The sequence below is a fragment of the Perognathus longimembris genome, chromosome 10, assembly GCF_023159225.1.
Source record: "Perognathus longimembris pacificus isolate PPM17 chromosome 10, ASM2315922v1, whole genome shotgun sequence".
Classification (NCBI taxonomy): domain Eukaryota; kingdom Metazoa; phylum Chordata; class Mammalia; order Rodentia; family Heteromyidae; genus Perognathus; species Perognathus longimembris.
Window position 1 is genome coordinate 20,592,895 of NC_063170.1, and position 8,934 is coordinate 20,601,828.

The following is an 8,934-nucleotide window of genomic DNA, read 5'->3' on the forward strand; positions in this document are numbered from 1 at the left end:
CACTAGCCCCAAGACAGCCAGGGGTGGGCGTGACCACGCTGATGGAGGCAGGACTTACATACATGAGTCATAATAAAGCTGTGCTCCAGTTTCGGGAGCCTCGCACACCCCGAGGCAAAGCCTGTCACCACAACCATTCTCCAGATGGGCATGGAGCCTTGGGGGCGGGATGGCCTGGCCCCATCGTTCCGCCTCCTGGCTCGCAGGCTGACACCGCTTTACCTTGGGAAAGGATCAGCCTTTTGGACGATGAGGGATGAGACGCTGGGCCAGTCATCTGGTCTCTGGGCATCTGCTGTTTTCCTAATGTCTGGCATGGATAAACCTCTCGGGGCTCAGCTCCCCACCCCTCTCAGCACAGCCTTCAAGCCCCCCTCCTTCCCCCAGATCCTGCCCTGGCCCCCTGGGGCCCTGGCTGAGTTCTCTACTCCAGTCCCAACAATACTTTCCCATGCCTCCCTCATTTTGCACTTACTGTTCCCCGCACCTCTCCGTAGCTCTTTTTCCTCTCCAATCTCAGCTCAGTAAAACCCAAAGGAAAACTGAGTGCCCGCCCCAGCCCTCCCCCCAGCATTTTAACAAGCTGACAATTCTCCTCTTTGGCAAGCTTTCGGGGCAACAAGAACTCGTAGGTTGCCGGAAGAAATAGGGATTGGTGCAATCATCTAGGACGATTGGCAGAGCCTGGGAAGGCTAAATACATGCGTCCCCGAGAGTGACCCCAGCAACACCCAGCCCAGATGTTCACCAAGGACACATCTGTCAATCTCCATAGCAGTACTTAAATGGGAGGTGGAGATGCAAAGAAATAAATAGAAGTTTCATGAGACCCTGACTCAACAAACAAGCTTGGTGTCATTGCATGCACATACACATCATCCCAGCTACGTGCGAGGAGGAGGTAGAAAAATCACGGCCCAAGGTCAGCCTGGGCAAAGAGTGTGAGACCTTATGTGGAAAAAAATAACTGGCACGAAAAAGGGTTGGGGGCATGGGGCAAGTGGTAGAGCACCTCTGTGTCACAAGGGTGGGGCCACCCCAATGCGGGGACGGCCTCCCATGCCAGCGGGAGGAAGCAAATGGACAGAGGAGGACGGGCCCCTTCTCCCTTACACGAAGCTCAATCCAGGCACGGAATTCTATGCTGCGGACAGTGAGGAGGACGGCAGGACAGGTGGTGTGGGACAGACAAGAAGGGCCACCAAGCACCGGCCATGCTGGCCCTGCGCATTCTGCATCCAGGGGCTCACAGCCCGGAAGTGTTGGCCTGTGAGCTGTCATGACCTCACATGCAGGCTGGCTGTTTTCTTGTCTTCCGTTTCATGGTGCTGGGGATTGAGCCCAACACCTTGCAAATGCTAGACAACTGCTCCACCACTGAGCCACGTCCTCAGCCCTTTTTGTTTTGAGGCAGGGTCTTGCAAGGTAGCTTGAACTCTCAATCCTCCTGCTTCAGCCTCCTGAGCGCTGGGATTATAGATGTGCACCACTCTGCTCCTTGAGCATTCAATTTGGGGGGAGCGGGGGACTGTACTGGGATTTGAACGCAGGGTCTTGCATTTGCTGGGAGAGTGGCATTGTACTACTTGAGCCATGTTCCCAGCCCCGATTGGATTTTCTGTTACTTCAATACACTGTTTAAGGAAAACTCCAATGGCCCAGAGTCCTACCACAAACAGCACTTCCATTATGGACACTTTGTACATACACGGAGGCCTAAGGAAGCCACCACCACTTAAGCCTAAGGCTGGATCCAATCTTACTGTCACCTCTGCTGCTCACAGAATGTGCACTTGGATGAGTTACGGATTGTGAGGAAGAATGACTAGGAATGCCAGCTTTCTAGGATCCTCCCTGTGCACCCTGGCTGCCCAGCTCCTGCAGCCCCCAGGAAACAAGCTGGCTCTCAGCACACACACTAACCAGGACCCAACCTTGGCCATGGCACAGGCCGCTGCTTTCCAGACACCGCAGTCTGCGGGGCTGCCAGGCCATTAGGGCGACGGAGGTGCAGACAGCCCAGCATCAGTTCCAATGCCCCTGCAGTTCCCAGCTTCTGCCACACCTTGCTCAGTAACCCAGGCTGGCTCCTGGGGGCGGGGCCTCCTTTGGGACCGCCCCATGCCTGCCCAGCCTGTCACTGTAGGAGGCCTGGCCCAGCAGGTGGCAAAGGGCCAGGCCCCAGGAAAACCAGGCAGGGTCCTGCCCTGCCACTCCTCCCTTCTGGATCAGCTTTAGCTCTTCCTGCAAAGTGGGCTGGTGGCACCTCGCTGCCTCCCAGAAAGCCCCCAGGTGGGTACAGAGGTTTTCTGGACTGTGGTTTACACTTTGCACTTTGGAGACCTCAGGAGTGGTCCTGGGGACCCCTTGGCTCCACGTATCGGTGGAGGACCTTCAGAGAGGCTCTCCCCAGAGAGGAGCACACCAAACAGGGGGATGCCACAGGGCAAGGGTACTGGAATCCTGAATCTCTGTGAAAACCTAGGTGACCTCATTTTCCCTGCCCTTGAAATCCTTCCAGCCCCAGCTCCACCCACAGACTCTGGGCTCAAAAGGGCCTGCAAGATACCCTAGCATCAGCACCCCTTTGTGGGTGTCCACTTTGCCTGAGCACCCTTCTCTGTACCTCCATAGAGGACCCTCTTCATCTTCCTTTTTTTTTTTTAGGTCTGAGACCAGAACTCGAACTCAGTACCTGATGCTTTTGCTCATTGGCTACTGCTCTACCACCTGGGCCACACCTCCAACCCCCCTTTTGTCACCTTCTTATGATGGGTCCTTATAGCCCAGGGCCTTCAGACTGCTGCCACACCCTCCCACGCTGCAGGGGGAACTCCAGGCTGGAAGCAGACCCTACCCCAGCCTAGCTCTCCTGAGGCCAGTCCTTCGGGCCAAGGTACATCCACCTGCACTTCAGCTCCAGGTACTAGCTCCCAGTAAGTCCTCCCAGAAAAGACAGGATCACAGCACCAACTAGATGCTTCTGCTCCCGTGTGTCCCAATGCACCCTGCATCTTACAGATCAGAGAGCTGAGGCACGGGAGTTAAAGAGTCCATCAGAGCCCAGCGGAACTGTGGACACCCACCCCCAGTACAAAGACACTCCCGGTGCCTCAGAATGTGAACTGACTGGGAAATGAGGTGGTTGTAGTTGCAATGAGCTCAGAGGAGCTCCCCGGGTGTGCTCCAAGGATGACAATGGGAAGAAGAAGGAGCCATGTGGAAAAGAAGAGACTCCAGTGATGTGGCCACAAGCCAATGAATGCTAGACCAGGCCTACCAAGGGCGGGAAGGGGCAGGGAGGGACCCTCTGTGGAAGCTTTGGGCAGAGCTTGGCTGTACTGACAGCTTGATTTCAGACTTGTAGCTTCCAGAACTTGGAAGAGAATAGATCTCTAATGTTTGAAGACACACAGAATGTGCTGCTCAGCCAGAGCAGCTAAGTTCCCGGCATCCTGTCCCCTGAGCCAATGTGGGCACCCTTCCAGGGTGGGGGGCCCTGGGGACTGTGCTAAGTCATCAGGCCTAACTCCAACGGACTGGCTTGCACTGTGGGAGATAAGCACGCTCTTTTGTGTCATGGAGAGGGGACATCTGGGGAGTGCATGAGACGCAAAGCCCTCCAGAGACACGGACAAACTGCAGGGAGAAGGGGCTTCTAGAATGTACCGGGCACATCTGCCTGCACCTTGGGGCCTCCCATGTGCCGTCTCCAGTGCTTCAGGGTGATGAACAGCCCAAGGTCACTGCCTCCTTGAGGGGCCTCCCTCCCCCTCCCCAGCCCCACCAGACACCACACCTAGCTTTATTTCCCACACGGGAGTTGTCCTGCCTGTTCTTTGCTTGTCTGTCTCTGTCCCCTACCCACACTCTGAGCACCCAGCTCAGGGATGAGTCTGCCTTGACTATGGCTGTATCCTTCACCCCCCCCCCCCACCATCCAGGACTGTCCTGACTAGGAAGTGCTGCTCTGGAAACATAAAATTAGTCATCAAGCCATCAAACAGTTGGCTGTATGCAGAAGGAAACATCCTGCCCATTTCTCAGATGAAGAAACTAAGGTAAGGGGTCAGGGGCCATGGAGAGCTGTGATTAAAGCCTTTGGTACTGAGGGTCCTGGATTCCACCCCCCCCCCCAGCATCTCACTAAGTAAATAAAGCTGAAAGAGGGAGAGGAGAGGGAAAAAGGGAAGGAGGGAAAAAGGGAAGGAGGGGAAAGGGGAAGGAAAGGAAAGAAATGGAAGAAAGAAGGGTAGGAGTGAAGGGAAGGAGGGAGAGAAAGGAGAGAGGAAGTGGAGAGAGAAGGGGAAGGGGAAAAGGAGGAGGTGGAAGGAAAGAAGAAAAAGAAGGGAAGGGAGGAAGGAAGGAAGGAAGATATGTAGGGAGGGAGGGAGGGGAAGGAAAGGAGGAAACGATGAAAGGAGGGAGGAGGTCAGAAGTGTCAAGAAACTCAGCCCAAACAACAAATGCTGGAGGGGGTGCGGGGAAAGAGGAACCCTTCTCCATTGTTGGTGGGAGTGCAAATTAGTACAACCACTTTGGAGATCAATATGGAGGTTTCTCAAAAAGCTCAATATAGACCTACCCTATGACCCAGCCATTCCACTCCTAGGCATCTATCCTGAACAGCAGGTCCCAAGATATCAAAAAGACATTTGCACTTCCATGTTTATCGTGGCACAATTCACAATAGCCAAAATATGGAAACAACCCAGATGCCCCTCCACAGATGAATGGATCCAAAAAATATGGTACCTATACACAATGGAATACTACATAGCAATTAGGAATGGTGAAATATTGGCATTTGCAGGGAAATGGTCAGAACTTGAACAAATAATGTTGAGCGAGACAAGCCTAGAACACAGAAAACAAAGGGGCATGATCTCCCTGATATATGACTGTTAAGATGGGGTGACGGAGAGACAGTAGAGACCAGGTCTGTGAAACCAAAAACTGCTTGTCAAATGGTATTTCCCACAGGATTGGGTCAGTGACCCAACATTATGTAACTAAAACCAAGCAACTACTCAACATATAAAGGTAAAAAATTGACCTCTCAGTGGAATACAATAGCTCAAAAGCTATGTATGTACGTTCATATAAGAGTACTGTCGACATATTGTCTAATGTCGACATTACATTTAAAGCCCTAGGCGAATTTTCTTGGGCATAGGCCACGTGGCTACTGTATATGTTCTTGGTACATTGTGTATCGTATATATGTCTACCTGACCTAGGGAAGGGAAAGAAAAACAGGGTGTAAGATATCACAAGAAATGTACACACTGCCCTACTATGTAACTGTACCCTTTTTGCACAACACCTTGTCAAAAAAATTTTTGGGGGGCTGGGGATATAGCCTAGTGGCAAGAGTGCCTGCCTCAGATACACGAGGCCCTAGGTTCGATTCCCCAGCACCACATATACAGAAAACGGCCAGAAGCGGCGCTGTGGCTCAAGTGGCAGAGTGCTAGCCTTGAGCGGGAAGAAGCCAGGGACAGTGCTTAGGCCCTGAGTCCAAGGCCCAGGACTGGCCAAAAAAAAAAAAAAATTTTGTTTAATTAATAAATAAATTACAAAAGAAAAAAGAAACTCAGCCCAGGCCCCATGGGGATGGGGCTGTTCAGGGCACGTTCAGTGCCCTGGCCCGATGTGGTAACAGCCACCAACCACCACCTCCTCCACCTCCTGGGGCCCCAGGCAAACTTGTGTGACACACAGTCTTCCCCATCACCTCCTCCACAGGCAGGTTCACTGCCCCCTGGTAGGTAGCCAGCACCCAGCATGGCCACGCCCTACTTCCAGGGCACCAATCTGGGAGAGCCCTTCAAGGCTCCGCCCCCTCCCCCCAACTCCGGAGCAGACACCTTCTTCACACCAGCTGTTTACTGTGCCAGGCGCTGCTCTAAGTGCAGAGTCCCAGCCCTGGTCTTGCCCTTCGGCAGAGCTGATTCCCTGTGGCCAGCAGGGGCAGTTCATAAACATACACAGACGGACAGAGGGTTTCAGAGTGGTAAACGCCCTGAGAAAAAGCATGCCGCGAACCCTCTCAGACCCCAGAGGAAGGGGTGGGGGACACACACAACAGTCACGGGACCCCGGAAGCCAGGAGGGCCGCACACACAGGGCTGAGGGCCAGGAGGCACCTCGGACCCAAGCCTCAGACACACAGCATCCATCCTCATGGCGAGGAGTGGGCACGAACAGATAAACGGTCACCCTGTCCAGCTACTGCCTGCCAAGACTGTGGGGTGACTCAGCCTGTAGCTCCCGCAGAGCCCACAGGATCCTAAGGCCAGGCAGAGGGACCTCTCTGATGTGCACTGGCACCTGAACATGGCCTGGGGCTTCACAGTGAGGACCTTACCTGGCACCCGGTTCCCCCTGGACAGGAGGGACAGCATTGCTAGAATGCTCCTGTGTCTCAGACCAAGTTGCTATCGTGAACTGTGAGGCCGGCCCCAGGTGGGGAGATGCCACCGATCGGGATCTCACAACCACCTTTAAAGAAACACTCAGTTGCCAGAAAGAGAATAAAGGTATACAGACAACTCACCTCCCTAATGTAAACAGGGGGAAACTGAGGCTCCCTCTTTGTCATGGATGCCCCTGCTTTAAATTCTCCTGGCATTCTGGGGAGGGGGAGCCCTTCAACCATCACCTACAATCTACACTGCTGCTCATCATGCACCCCCACTCTGCAGAACACTGCCCTGTTTCCTGGCCCCTGACCCCAGCCTCTGCTGCTCCACAACTGAAAACTGGACCACATCAAAGTCTGTTTCCTTGGCAGATGGAAAAAAACCAACGGGAGCTGAGCAGGCACGAAGGCAGGAAGTGCCAGGGGCAAGGAGAACCCAAACATGAGTATTGTCTCTGGTCTTGCCATGTGGAAGTGTGCCTGGGTGCCCCTCTCACTCCTGGGGGCTGTACCACCCACCAGGGGCAGTCCTAGAGCTCACAGGGCCCCTGCCAGCATGCCAGGAAAACCACTCCTTCGTGTTTGTGCTCAGCTTCCGGTAGCCCTGGCGGTGAGCCCATTTCACAGATGACCAAGGGCACAGCCAGGTCTCCGGTGACCACCCACTGCGATGGCCAGCAAGTCAGGCCCCAGCTGCTGGAGCATATGAACTGTCAAACTGTCCTCTTGTGGGTAAAGCCCCCCCCCCCCGCCCCCGTCCTAAGGACAGAAGTCTCCAATCTTGCCATGGGAAGGAATTAAAGCCAAGTGGCCAGGGAGGGAGGGCAGAGGGAGGGCTGGGAGGTGCCTCCAGCTCAGCTCAGTCCTCCACCTTGGACGGTGAGGGGTGCAACAGAATGAGATGGTCATCCTGTCCAGATCCTGGGGGGACTTGGCCCCCAGGGGGCTCCCACGGAGCCCACAGTGTCCTCTGTGCCCCCAGAGGAAGGGGGCAGGATTCTTGGGTGGTCCGTGCCTAACACAGCATCCCAGGATGTGTGGAAGGACCAGCGCTGGGACGAGGGAGGGGCCTTTGGCTGGGGTAAGGGCTGAGGCTTCCCGGCTAGGACGGGCCACCCCACCGAAGCTGTAAGGTGAGGCCTTGTGGCTGCCGGCTCTGCACCCCTTTGGTGATAGCTCCCACCCCTCCATCATCAAAACCTAGCGGCAGACAAAACAGGAGTCAGCTGGGATTGTTCCTCCAGCCACCCCCCCTCACTCCCCAGCACCGGGAGGAGCACGGGGAGGCAGGGGAAAGCAGGCTGCCTGGCTGTGAATGCCGACCCGAGCCCCAGGTTTCGGGTCACCTGTCGCCTTGGGCAAGCCCCAGCCCCTCCTGGGCCGGCCCCTCGCCCAGTGGCGAGCCCGGGGGGCCGGCGGCGGGCAGCGCTGGGGAGCGGCGGCTGCCCACCCCCTCTTATCAGGGAGCCTCTCGCAGCACGGGGGGAGCGCAGGGGCCTTCTCCTCCCGCAGCCCTCAGCACACAGGTGCCAGACAGCTTCTGCGCAAAAACTAGTTTGCAAACACACTCCGACTTATGGGAAGCTGCCCAGCTCTGCTCCTCCTTTCCGGGCCGGGGAGCTGCCGGACCCCCCGGGCCAGGCTGGGATGAGGCGGGCAGCGGGGCCGAGGGGCGCGCGGGGGCCCGGGGCCGGCCGACCCCACGCCTGCCGCGGCGGCGGCGGCCCCCGGACGCGCCCCGGGGCCGATCGCGGGAGACCCGGGCTCCCACCCGACCCCGAAGCCACAGGGCCCGGCCCGACGGCCAGCGGCCCTCCCGCCCGGGCCCGCCCCGTCCCTCGGTGCCCGCGGCCGGGGCGCCCCCGCGTGGCCGGGCCGGGCCGGCGTCACCCCAGCGCGGAGCCCCGGCGGGCTCGGGGGGCGGCGGGCCTCGGGCTCCCCCCGACCTCGCCACCCGAGCCCCAGCTCGAACCCCGAGGCCGAACTTGACCGGCCGCGCCAGGCCGCCCCGCCCGCCGGGCCCCACTCACCGCGCGCCCCGCGGGCACCGCTGCTCACCACGCGGCGGCCGTTACCCGCGCTCCGGGCCGCGGGGCATCGCCCGGCGCGGCGCCGCTCGGCGGGGCCCGAGGCGCGGGACGGGTCAGAGCGCTGCCCGCGCGGCCATGCCCGCTCCGTGCGCCGCCGATCGCTCGCTGGCTCGCTCCTTTGCTCGCTCGCTCGCTCGTGGCCGGGTCTTCCTCCCCGGCCGGCGGGCGGTGGCGGCTCGGGCTCCTCCCTCCGGCCGAGGGCGGGTGTGGAGGGAACGCGGGGCGAGGCGGGGCGGGGCGGGCGCTTCCTGGAGCGGGGGCGCGGTCCCCAGCGGAGGCCGCCGCGGGGGCCCCCGGGCACGACGGGGGTCCCGAAGGTGCGAGGCTCCCGAGGGTGCGGGCTGGGCGCGCGGGTTCGCGCCCGCCCCGGGCCTGCTCGGTCTCGGCGCCTGGCACCTCCGGGCTCCGCGCGCCCAGCGC

At 58.3% G+C, this 8,934-nt stretch overlaps 1 protein-coding gene across 1 annotated transcript in view; it reads right to left on the bottom strand.

Annotated features, from left to right (window-relative positions):
- The window catches only part of Cpne2 (copine 2), a 38,239-nt gene extending 29,559 nt beyond the window's left edge, over window positions 1-8,680 (bottom strand). The window contains exon 1 of the mRNA XM_048355532.1: window positions 8,455-8,680. The gene's annotated coding sequence lies outside the window, so the exon portion shown is untranslated. The remainder of the gene's footprint in view (window positions 1-8,454) is intronic.
- Between the last annotated feature and the right edge of the window lie 254 nt (window positions 8,681-8,934).